Source organism: Macrobrachium rosenbergii, chromosome 20, assembly GCF_040412425.1.
Source record: "Macrobrachium rosenbergii isolate ZJJX-2024 chromosome 20, ASM4041242v1, whole genome shotgun sequence".
In the NCBI taxonomy this organism is placed as follows: domain Eukaryota; kingdom Metazoa; phylum Arthropoda; class Malacostraca; order Decapoda; family Palaemonidae; genus Macrobrachium; species Macrobrachium rosenbergii.
The window spans coordinates 36,990,001-37,003,562 of NC_089760.1; the positions used below are offsets into that span (position 1 = coordinate 36,990,001).

Sequence of the window (13,562 nt, forward strand, 5' to 3'; positions counted from 1 at the left end):
ATATATAGGCTATATATATATTACAGTGGGAAAATGATAAATAAAAAATCACGTTAAATTGAAGATAAAAGATTGCATTACGATGCACAAGAATATTGATAAGGTACTGTAAACTGCATACAGTCTCTACTAAGTAAATATCAGTAACATCACATAATACGCTGCGAGAGTGAGAACTTTTCTATGAAACTCCGTTAGGGTTTATTCCTTTAAACTAAAATGCATTCCTGAATTCTTGACTTCAGAATTTTGTTTTTGCAGTGGTCTTACAAGTGGTCTCCGAGGTCTGCTGCTGCTGATTGGTCTATGCTGGTACTTTCAAGGGATACTGTTTAAACTAGAACCAGAATAGGCTTATTGTCAAAGAGAGGGGAAAAGGAGACAGTGAACGTATACAAAAGCATCTGATCGTTTTATATTTATTTTTTCAAAAGATCGTTATTGTGTATTTGTTGTACATTGATGATTTTGCAGTTTAGCTGGTCCGCTGTTGTACATTGATAATTTAGCAGTTTAGCTGGTCCGCTGGTATGGTCGCTAGTGTCGTGACATGCCGCTCAGATGTCGGGAGTTCCCGCCTCCCTCAGGGAGATGAAAAAATCTCTGGCGCTGTATCATGACCAGTTACTGCCGCGGTGTGAGGTTGAAACCAACATTCTTTGGAAGCTTGAATTTCAAGTCAATGGCCCCTGTGTGCTTGTTCCATGTGAATAGGTTTCATTTACCGAAATAATAATAATAATTGATGAATTTAGCGGACATAAAAAGAAAACTGATAGACTTGTTTCACGGAGCCTGTCGTCCTTTCTTGTGTTCGTATCTGTTGCTGAGAAAGTATGGTACATATCAAGTCATTTAGGAAATATTATTCTATCATTTATATTTTTTGTGATTGTTGAAAAAAATGTTAATGATCTTTTTATGGCTACAGGAAGAGCCCTGCGTAATAAGATCAAATTCACTATGGAGAAAAAGTTCAGATATCTAATTTTTTTTTAACCTATTAGCTGAGAGGATCAAACAATAGTCACTTGATATCTCAAGTCTACAGAAAACCTGTATTTACTGATCTAAATCGGAGGGGAAGAGCGAAAAGCATTAGGAATAGCCAAAGAATAAGTTCTGGGAGTTTCTCAAAGTACAGTTGAAGGAAAATATTGATTATTATTATCTTTTTTTTGGGGGGGAGCGGTTGGGTCTATCACAGTCATCCTATTGGATGTGCACTGTTTCTAGTAGCACACTTTTATTATTATTATTATTATTATTATTATTATTATTATTATTATTATTATTATTATTATCATCCAGGTAAACCCCTGGGGAAAACTACAACAGGTTTCCTCAGATGCTAAATGATTTTTTGGCCAAGAGCCCACTTGGAGGGGTGGTGGTGGTGGTGGTGTAGGGGGGGGGGGAGAGAAGGCAATTGAAGGTCAAAGAAGGAGCTGGTTTGTGACGTGATAAACGTCTGTAAGAGGCCGCATCCTTGTCTCTAAGCGTCGAAGTCCTCTTTTAGAGTTTGTTTAGACTTTCTTTTTTCACATTTTTAGGTGCTGGCTATCTTTTTCACATTTTTGAGGTGCTGATTATCACTTTCATATTTTGAGGTGCGGATTATCTTTTTTCACATTTCTGAGGTGCTGATTATCTTTTTTCACATTTTTGAGGTGCTGATTATCTTTTTCACATTTTTGAGGTGCTGATTATCTTTTTCACATTTTTGAGATGCTGATTATCTTTTTCACATTTTTGAGGTGCTGATTATCTTTTTCATATTTTTGAGGTGCTGATTATCTTTTTTCACATTTTTGAGGTGCTGATTATCTTTATTCACATTTTTAGGTGCTGATTATATTTTTTCAAATTTTTGAGGCGCTGATTATCTTTTTTCACATTTTTGAGGTGCTGATTACCTTTTTTTCACATTTTTGAGGTGCTGATTACCTTTTTCACATTTTTGAGGGGCTGATTATCTTTTTTCACATTTTTGAGGTGCTGATTATCTTTTTCACATTTTTGAGGTGCTGATTATCTTTTTTCACAATTTTGAGGTGCTGATTATCTTTTTCACATTTTTGAGGTGCTGATTATCTTTTTTACAATTTTGAGGTGCTGATTATCTTTTTCACATTTTTGAGGTGCCGGTTATCTTTCTTTATATCTTTGAGGTGCTGATTATCAGTTTGTTTGTTACTGAATAACTATTTATTCGATTGTATTTATGGTTTTCTGTTGATCTTTCTCCTTTTACACATTTTTATTATCATTATTAGTATTATCATTCGAGAGGAAGCCAGTTGCAAGTCTGAAACATGAGTCCTCCTCAGAACAGTGATAAAAGGAAAGTGAATGGCCAAGGAAAGATAGAATTGGAATTGAATATACAGTTAAAAGTATACAGATGACTGTTAGCTGGAAAAGTAATAGGCCCTGAAGATAAATGAAAAAGAAAGTATTTGACAGAATTGCTTACTTCTTTAAGGGCCCTCAGAATCGAAATTAGAATATCGAAATGCGAAGGCTAATTCACAGGCTAATTCACAGCACTAGGCTTGATATCATTAGCCATAAGGTGACAACACAGCGTAAGGCGCAATTACTCCCATTGCTTTTGTAAAACATTTTATAAATGCCTTGCTGCAACCCCTTTCGTTTCTTTTTACTGTACCTCCTTTCATATTCTCTGTCTTCCATCTTACTTTCCACCCTCTCCTAACAATTGAATCATAGTGCAACTAGGAGAGTTTCCTCCTGTTACACCTTTCAAACCTTTTGCTGTTAATTTCCGTTTGAGCGCTTAACGACCTCACAGGTCCCAGTGCTTAGCCTTTGGCCTAAATTCTATATTCATTCATTCATAGTGAATTTAATTTAATTTTGTTGAGCTGTTGCTGTAGCCATGCAATGATCATCAAAATCATTTGGTCGCTGGTATAGTGGTTAGTGTCGTGGAATGCCCCACAGATGTCGCGGGTTCGTGTCTCCCCCAGGGCGATGAAAAATTACTGGCTCTGTACCATGATCAGTTACTGCTGCGATGGGAGGTTGAAACCAACACTCTTTGGAAGCTTGAATTTCAAGTCAGTCGCCCCTTTGATGTGCTTGTTCCATGTGAACAGGTTTCATCAACTGAAATAGTAAATAGTAATAGTAAAATTACAGAAAACTGAGATTATAGAATAATTTTTCCAAAAGACTGATATGTACAACGCTTTCCAAGCCATAGATACGAAAATCAAGGAAGGACACCAGGCTGTGTGAACCAAGTTTTCTGGTTCCCATTTCATATCTAATAAAGTCATAAAAAATTGCTAAATTCTCAATGTATAGTGAATACACTATAATGATCTTTAAGGGGTTCTATCGGAGAAGCCTCGTCCCCCTCCCCACACACACACACACACACACACACACACACACACACACACACACACACACACTTCATAGAGAAGGATGCAGTGAAGTCTCAAGCAGACCCAAGAGAGGTCGAAAGAACTTCCTTGACCTTGAAAGGCGAGACTAGAAGGGGTCTCATACGGTGGAGAGTGCCTCGTTGTGCCGAATATAGTCTCGGAAATCACGGTGATTTTGAAAAGGGAAAGTGAAGAGGAAATGATAAAGCTGTTATTGAAATGTGCGAGCTGTCTCGTGGGTAACAGGCTTGGGAATTCAGTTCCCCCTGGGTAGTATGTACTCAGTTTATTCTGTAGAAGTTCTCGATAATAATAATAATAATAATAATAATAATAATAATAATAATAATAATAATAATAATAATATTAAAATTTTTCTTTAACTATAATTTGAGAAACTTCATGACTTCTCCTTTGTATATTCCAGATACTTCTTGCTCTTTCCCTTGTTTCAAAGTTAGAGGCCTTGTAAATTTGTTCATGTGAGGATCTATACACCGTGAATATTTCTGTTTTTATTATAAGGGGCAGCGGAATTATATTCAGTAATTTGGTTTTTGGCAAATAATGGAAAGGTTGCCAGAAATGTCATGCACGAAACCGTTTGACCACTCCTTCCTAAAAAAAGAAAGACCAATTAAGAGAAATTCGCGATGGATCAGCAGAGTTACGCGTGAGGATAAAGCATATTCAATGAAACTAACTCAAGAAACCTTCCTAAGAGAAACGGGAAGAAAATGCCGAAGAAAAGAAATAAACTGAAAGATGAGTTCAAAATTACCACGTGACATGGCGTAACATGGACCACAGAAAATGGTGAGACTGTGGCTGACTCTTTCTTCACGTGTTGTAATACAATAACATTTTAGTGACCTCATGCCCCGCTGAATAGAGTTCAGTCACGGCCGGCGCTCTTTGTGCTGGTTTGGTTTTGCTATCAAGGGAATTGAATATAAGTCGCCCAAAAAATATTCACTCAAACTGGGATAAAAGGGCTTATTGTGACTTTCCTTCTTTCAGATAGGTGAAAATCAAATTGGAATAGTCAAGTGTTGTGCCCATCAAACAGAATAAGAAAACGACAACAAACAAATGTAAAAACTGTCTGGGTTTTAACTCATTGCACTCGTACCTTTAACCTCTTGTGGTTGTAATACTATTTGAATACTGAATCTTTATTCTTTAGTTGTTTTGTACTTTTGATGGAACACAAGAGTAAATTGCACTTTTTAACGAGTCACAAATAAACAAATTACCCAGTGAAGATTGGGATAAATAGACTGAATTATTACAAAAATAAGAAATGTACAGTTTATTACTGGCTTAAATATATACACATGAACACAAAGGCAGATGTTTAGGGACAGACAGACTGTTTGGGGATCTGTGCAAGACTAATCAAAACATGGGTAACTAATGGTACTAGAGGTGTAATTTTTTATCAGTGGTGTGACCACTGCTTGATGAAGGCACAACAACATCTTATGCCTTCCGGAACACACTGTTCTTGATGATAATTTTGCTACTCTGCAATGTGCAAGAAGTTCATTATAGGCTTAAATAAATTCTCAACGGTCTCATCCACTACCTACCTTCTTGAAGTAAGATCTTTGGGGCCAAGCCTAGTGATGCTGTTAGCCTTGACAGTATCAGGTTCCCCTCCTAGATTAACAACGATGAATTTTTATGCTTTCCCCTGGCACACCTTGCCCATGCCTTATCTCTGTGTTTGCTAGACATTGCATGAGAGCTGAAAGCCTCTTTTCAAAGTTAATAATAGTCTCAAGAACGTCTTTCACTTCCACAAAGGTACAGTGTCTTGAGGCTATGAACTAGACTGCTCTTGTTTCTTGTATAAAAGGCTAAGAAGCTTCTGCGAGTGTTGGTATGGAAACTTCAACTTAAAAGAAATTGAGTTTTGGGAATTAGTCAAAGAAGTTTGGGGAATTAGAATCTCAGAGAATGCAGGATGTCTTGTGAACACCTGTGTTTGTTGAAATCAGTAGACAGGCAATAGATAGATATTGTAAAAGTGAGGAACAAATTTGATATGGGCATGATATGAATAAAAAGGGAGACAGGAATAAGTAAAAGGAAAAATTTAACCGAATGGGGCAAGACATGGGTGTTTTGTCACAACTGTCTTTTTTTGGGGGAAAGGAGAATGTGAGACATAGAAGAAAACAGAAACATAAGAGAATTAACTGGGTCCAGAAACAGGGAAAAATGTAATCGCTCGGGTTTGCGTGGGACGAAAATGGCAATAAATAAAGTAAAGGAGGAATAAAAGGAACAGGAAAAAGAACAGTGAACAGAATGCGAATACTAATTACAATAAACGAACTGAGAATAAATTATTGGAAGGAAATGAGAAAATCTGTATTGAACGAAAAAGTGGGCAAAATGTGGAGAAGGCAGTGACAAGAATTTTAATGTGGCGGGTATGACAAGCTTAAAAATAAGAGCACTGGGTACACATCGTATATCTGCTAAGCCACACAACATGAGAATCAGAGCTTATTTATGAGCACCCCCACCGCCAAGTCCCACTATCCCCACCACCAGTTGATTTGTACTCGTATATTTTGTTCTGACTCTTCCGAGTTCTTTCTTAAATTGCGGTAAATATCTAATTGAATTATTACGAAAGAGAGAGCGGTATAGTGTCAAATTGTCATGGCGATCTGCCAGTAATTAATTCAAGAATACGTTCATCCTGTCATCTGACGTTCAAATTGAAGCAAAAGAGGATAAGCTGAGGTTACAAGAACTACAGTAAAGATGAATAAAGTGTTTGGAGAAAAAATTACACGAATAGGAGTAAGATGATGAAAGGACAAGAAACATAGCAAAAGGGGAAATTAAAACGTCAGGAGTAAGTAACTGATTTTAGAGGATTTAGCGAGGCAGATAAAGAGATAAGGAACATCAGAATGAAAAAAAAAAATAAAATTGGAGTAAGATAATGAAAGGACAAGAAGTACAGCAAAAGGGGAAATTCAATACTTCAGGAATAAGTAAATGTAATTAGAGGATTTAACAGGGCAGGAAAACCCCATAGGGGGCTAGTGCCGTCAGTGCACTTCACGCGGTGCACTGTAGGCATTACTTAAGGTTCTTTGAAGCATCCTGTCGGCCGCTAGTTGCAACAACTTTCATTCCTTTTACTGTACCTCCATTCATGGTGTCTGTCTTCCATCTTGCTATCCACCCTCTCCTAAACACTTGTTTCTTAGTACAAGTGCGAGGTTTTCCTCCTATTACACCTTTCAAGCCTTTCTACTCTCAGTTTCCGTTCCGGCGCTGAATGACCTCATGGGTCCCAGTGCTTTGCCTTTGGCCTAAATCCTATATTCCATTCCATTCCAACAAGGCAGGAAGAGAGATAAAGAACGGAGAAAGAGAGACGACAGAGAACGCAGAAGGAAAAACCCACAAAGAAAAGATAGGTAGAAAACTTCGAAAGAAATGCTTTCAAAAGAGAGAAAGGTTTTGAAACTGAAACATTCCTTCCTCTTTCTCTCAGTTTTTCCCCAAGAGAATTCGTGGAATTAGGGTGTCCGTTTTTATTCTGATCCTGAAGTTCATTTGGCTTTCTTATCGCGAGTATTTCTGGTTTTAACATTTAACTGGTTTTATTATTTTTTTTTATAATTTGTGCGTGTATTTATTTATACATATGTTGTATAAATAGCAATTGACATGCGCTGTCGCACTGTGAGCTAATTTTTTTATTTTGTAATGTCCAATGAATTGTAGTTTCTCTCTCTCTCTCTCTCTCTCTCTCTCTCTCTCTCTCTCTCTCTCACACACACACATACACACACATGTATCTAGATACACACACACACACACACACACACACATATAAATATATATATATATATTATATATATATATATATATATATATATATATATATATATATATATATATATATATATATATATTTATACATATATATGTCTGTCTGTCTGTCATGACTTAAATGGTTGCAAGGTTGCTTTCTGTTTCCGGGAAACCCAGAATTCTGCTGTTCCTCTTGTGTTGCTGTTGCGTCTGTAATTGCTCATTTTGAACGAACTCTAGCTTGCTGTTGTCAGTAGGCACATTGTTAGACATCGAAAACAATGCACCATACTGTTATGAAAACCATCCTCAGACGATATATGGCTATTTTGGTCCTCAGCCCAGGAAGTAAGAGGGACCCTTTATCCAAAATATCAGAAAGTAAATCAAAACTATTTGATTATTAATTTGGAAAGTATTGAAAAGATGGCAGACCGAGACTTCTGTGCCTTAATGATGCGGTTTTTTTAGTGTGCTAATTTTTTACTAAGTGTAAATTAATGTCTCAAGTCCAAATTCAATCGCGTGTTGCTGTTATCATTGTGATTAATATTATCGCAGTGTCGTCCTCATCATTTATCTCCACTGAAAGTCGACTGCTGTTGGACATATATTTTGCCCAGTTGTGTATGATGTACATCGCTTTTTTATTGTCCCTTGTGTGTATTTAATTATTCCTCGTTTCCTTTCAAACATTATTCTTTTTCGTTTCGTTCTACCGTATTGTTAAAGCTTTTTTATTGTCTGACTCACTGTGAAGACCGTTAAAAACCGATGGCTAAATTATTATTATTATTATTATTATTATTATTATTATTATTATTATTATTATTATTATTAGTTATTTTTTATTATTATTATTAGTCCGTATAACCATAAACAGTTAACGTATATTATTATTATTATTATTATTATTATTATTATTATTATTATTATTATTAGTTGTTTATTTTTTTTCAAATTTGTCTTGCACTGTCAATTGCACTGTCTATTGCATCTGCAGTCCGTGTTGGTATATAACCATAAACGAATATAACGTATATTATTATTATTATTATTATTATTATTATTATTATTATTATTATTATTATTATTAGTGTAGATTGTATATTTTTTTCAAATTTGTCTTGCACTGTCAATTGTACAGTATCGACAGTCCGTATTTGTATAAGACCATGAGCGAAAATAACGTATATTATTATTATTATTATTATTATTATTATTATTATTATTATTATTAAGAACAGTCACGCTCTTTTAAAGATGAGGATAAAACAAGACCCCTTTCTTGAAACTATTTTATATATTGTTAAAGATACACTTAAAAGTTCTTAATCTGGAACGAGGGCAAGACCCCTTCCTTGAAACTTGATTATATATTGTTAAAGATACACTTAAAAGTCCTGGAACATCGTCAGAGAGAGAATGATATTGAATCAGAATTTCAACACGGACGGATCGTTCGTATCAGGATCTCACTCGATCTTCTGACTACTCAACCAATCCGGTTTGTTGCAGTTATGCCGCCCATGAGCCGCTCAGTGGGGGGGTGTGGGTGTGTGTGGATCAAGACGGTCAAGTATTTGACTTTCCCTCAGTCCAAGGAATAAGTTTTCCCTTTACTTTAATAATTTACTTACATTTTTATTTGTTTATTTATTGATTTGTTAATTTATATTTTTCTTTTTTTAATAAGTGATCTCTTCTTTCTGTATTTCCCATTAGCTTCTTTGGAAGCTTAAATTTTAAGTCAGTGGTCACTGTGGGCTTGTTCCATATGAATAGGGTTCATCTTCTGAATAATAATAATAATAATAATTTTGTTATTATTATTATTATTATTATTATTATTATTATTATTATTATTATTATTATTATTATTATAGCTACCTGACGAATCTCGAAGGCTTAGTGTCCGTAAGATCATGGCTTGCATTTGTCTTATCTGAAGTATTATAAGATTTGTTCCCAGCCGCCGTTGCTGTTGAGTTAATTAAGACCCTCTTCACAACCATGTGACGCTTTACAGTATTCTTCTTGTATAAAAGTGTACTATCCTTAATATTCATTCTGTTGTTAAATTCTCAATAGTGTTTTGACTGATTCGTTATTTTTGTTATCAACGTTATATTAATGCCTTTTCTGTTATTAACATTATATTAATGCGTTTTTCTGTTATTAACATTATATTAATGCGTTTTTCTGTTATTAACATTATATCAGTTCGTTTTTCTGGTTTTAAATGATATTAATGCGTTTTTCTGTTGTTAACATTATATCAATGCGTTTACATTATATCAATGCGTTTTCTGTTGTTACCATTACATCTATGCGTTTTTCTGTTATTAACGTTATATTAATGGGTTTTTTTGTTATTAACATTATATTGATGCGTTTTTCGAGATTTCTTCTGTTCTCCCTCACGTAAGTCAAATGGCATCTTTTCCTTTCTTTTCTCATTTATGTTTTCGCAAATGGATTTGCGAATGATATTGACCAAATAAAATACAAATTTCATGTTTTTTTTTTTCCTCAAGATTTTTGGTGACCTAATTTAATTTGATAGGGTCACTATTATTTTATATTTTTCCGTTAGCCACCTTTACAGCAAGACGCATTTACCGTTTAAATAATGAAGAAATAAGAAGGTGGTTAATGGAAAAGAGACTTTTAATTGTTTACAACAACTGATCGTTTATGGCATATATCCTCAACAACTTCCATATTTACTCTCTATCAGTTCAACTAAAAACTTGTTCTAAGTTCCTTTATGCCGCATGCAGATTTTAGTTTTCTGTAAAATAAAGTGTTGTGTCGGCTTTGTCCTTCCGCACTTTTTCTGTCCGCCCTCAGATCTCAAAAACTACCGAGGCTAGAAGGCTGCAAATTGGTATGTTGATCATCCGCCCTCCAGTCATCAAACATACCAAATTGCAGCCCTCTTGCCTCAGTAGTTTTGATTTTATTTAAGGTTAAAGTTAGCCATAATGTGCGCCTGGCATCGCTGTAGGACAGGCCACCATCGGGCCGTGGCTGGGAGCTTCTTGGGCCACGGCTCATACAGCATTATACACTGTACAGAAAACTCGATTGCGCCGAAGAAACTCCGGCACAATTTTTACTTGTTTCTGTTTACTTTGAGATTTGTCGCGCAACTGTTTCATATCAAAGATTTCATCCACATACCCATACCCATACCTTCAACATTGGTTAACCCCACACTGTCCTGCCCCTGTCAGTCCGTCTGTTATCTGTCTTACTTGCTCTGTCAAAATACCACCACACACCTTGTAAACCTATGGCATTATATTAATCGGTGCATTTCAGCCATCGAAAACCACGTAGTGCATGTTGTTTTTGATTAAGTTGGCTTTATGCCAGCACGGACTCTTGCTCATAGAGCAGCCCACGTTTGAGGTTCTCCTGTCAGAGGGTCTTCACCAGATGATAAGTGTCATTTCAGCAGTCTGTATACATGTAGCAGTTCTAACTCAATTTGGCTTTTTTATCCAATTCAGAAGTCACCGATGAATATTGGATCCAATTCAAAAGTCATCGCCGATGTTATCGTTCAAAAAAACCAATACAATTAAATTAAGAACAAATTCCTCGTGGTGGAGAGCCTGGAAAATGTAATCCCTCATCGAGAGAGGGATGGGACCAGGTTATACATGTAACCTGTCTCTCTAGGGACGATCCTCAACGAGATAATCCCTAACCCCCGAAAGTGGATTCATTCTACAAGAATTCTCTCTCTCTCTCTCTCTCTCTCTCTCTCTCTCTCTCTCTCTCTCTCTCTCTCTCTCTCGATAATCCCTAACTCACCAAAGTGGAATCATTCTACAAGAATCCGCTCTCTCTCTCTCTCTCTCTCTCTCTCTCTGTTGTAACTGAAACCTCCCTGGTTTTATTTCTTGGTGGAATTTAAATCGATTTTTAAAAAATCATTGCAAGCAATCCATAAAATTTTGCTCGATTTTTTTTATGAATTTGTTTGTATATGTAATTTGTATGTATGTAGTTCATTCTTCGTATTTATAGGTAACTGTTTTAGTTTTATTATTACATTTGGTTTTTGATATGATGTAGAAAGAGCAAAAATCACCTCAAAAAATTCACTAAACCTTGGTTTTTATATTTGTAAAGGACATGAATTTTGACAGTGTTTTAATAATGACAGTAATAATAATGGAAATAAGAATAATAATATTTATTATTATTATTATTATTATTATTATTATTATTATTATTATTATTATTATTATTATTATTATTATTATTATTATTATTAATAGAAACGATTTATGACTTTAAAGTAGGAAGTTACAAGTTTGCTTTACTGCTAGTCTCTCAAAATCTGCGAAGTTAAGCATCCTTTGTCACATATGTGACTGAAACTTGTGCCAATCCGTACGGGACAGATAGAAGCGGCAGTGGGCTAACTTGAGGCCTGAAAGACCAATTCGGTGAATATCATCACGCATGTTTGGATTTTCCTGCAAGACCAATTCGGTGAATATTATCACGCATGTTGGAAAGATTAAAATCATGATAATGCAAGTCTTCTTTTTTCTGAAGAAGGGAATTCATATTACTGAAAAGTCGCTTTAAAAAGAAAAAAATGTATATCCCAAGAACGATAACAAACTTATCAACATTCCATCCATCTCGCCCTAATGATAAGCTAATGAAGAAACCACGACCAAACTGCCGCCATAATGTTCCGAGCGAAAACGTGACCGGGAAAAGGCGACTTGGCAACATCTCTCGTAGTATCAGGGGTCCAGGCCTTCGTCCGCTCTCGAGAGGAACTCAGTGAATGAGAGAGAGCCCGAGGTTCTCGTCGCTCGTGCGTTCAACCTCGTCTTCGTCGTTCCCTGTCGCTGCTCTGCATACGTCGTCGCCGTTGGTAGCTTGCTGTTAATTCGGTTAAAGAACTCTGCCAGTGTTTCGCCTTTTAAAGTTTGAATTCTGTTAGAGTCGAAGACTTTTATGTCACGTTTGCTCGCGATAAGACAGTGATAGTTTGCGTCAATTTGAATCAGTTTGTGTCGGTAAGTTGTGTTTTTCTTCTTCTTCTTCATAACAGCTCGTTGAATTCTTAGTAGTTTTATGCTGTTTACTTTGTAGATTCTGTTATTATTTTCATCATTATTGTTGATGTTATGTATAAATGTTATGCAAATGTTTTTCTTACGTTCAGCACAATAGCATTTGGTACGAGTATTATAAAAAGAATTCAGTTATTTTGCCTGTATTTCATACTTTCATGTTGTGAACATGAATTATGTATATTTTATATATATATATATATATATATATATATATATATATATATATATATATAATATTATACATATATTTATGTATATATGTATATATATAAAATACACACATAAATTATATTATATATATATATATATATATATATATATATATATATATATATATATATATATATATATATATATAGTCAACATTTGTCACCTTTTATCCTGTACGTTTAATTATCGATTTTTTCCTTTAGTTTTCCTGTAATGACTTGAAGGTGTTTGTGCATGAATCATAATTTTTTTTTAAGGAGTGAATCTTATCGACAGTGTCCCAGCTTGATATTGTCTTTATCTTATTATTTTCTTGGTTTAGCAAGGAAAATTTTTTTTTTTCTGTTTTAAATGAGCATATATCTATGCCATCCTTCGATCAGCGCGCGTATGTGTGTTTGTTTTTTTCCGTTACACATCCTTGCCTTGCTAACTTTTGTTTTTGGTCACTTAAAAAATTGCTTATTCTCGACTTTTTGTTCTTGCGTTTTTTGTTTGCTCTCTCTCTCTCTCTCTCTCTCTCTCTCTCTCTCTCTCTCTCTCTCTCTCTCTCTCTCTCTCTATATATATATATATATATATATATATATATATATATATATATATATATATATATATATATATATATATATATATATATGTATGTGTATATATATATGTATATGTACAAATACATATACAGCATTGAAAAGAAGTTACAATGATAAGAATTTAATACATGCGTATAATTATGTGTGTATATATATATATATATATATATATATATATATATATATATATATATATATATATATATATATATATATATATATATATATATATATACTAAAATTTTCATCATTGCAAATATCGTCTGTATTTATTTTCCTGAAGTATTTTCTCAGTCCGAAGAGATGTTGCCCTGTTCCTTGAACACGTGGCAGGTGTCTTTTTACAAGCCATCTCATCTCACTCAAACCAGTTTTCATCAACG

General features: G+C 34.7%; 1 protein-coding gene across 4 annotated transcripts in view; it reads left to right on the forward strand.

Annotated features, from left to right (window-relative positions):
* Positions 1-13,562, forward strand: part of LOC136849278 (globin-1-like) — a 194,435-nt gene that overhangs the window by 80,424 nt on the left and 100,449 nt on the right. Inside the window, exon 1 of one of the 4 annotated variants that reach the window (XM_067122576.1) lies at positions 12,044-12,319. The exons of 2 other annotated variants lie outside the window; for them this stretch is intronic. The gene's annotated coding sequence lies outside the window, so the exon portion shown is untranslated. Of the gene's footprint in view, positions 1-12,043; positions 12,320-13,562 lie in introns of those variants that run through there. One more of the 4 variants, XM_067122578.1, reaches the window with a different exon arrangement.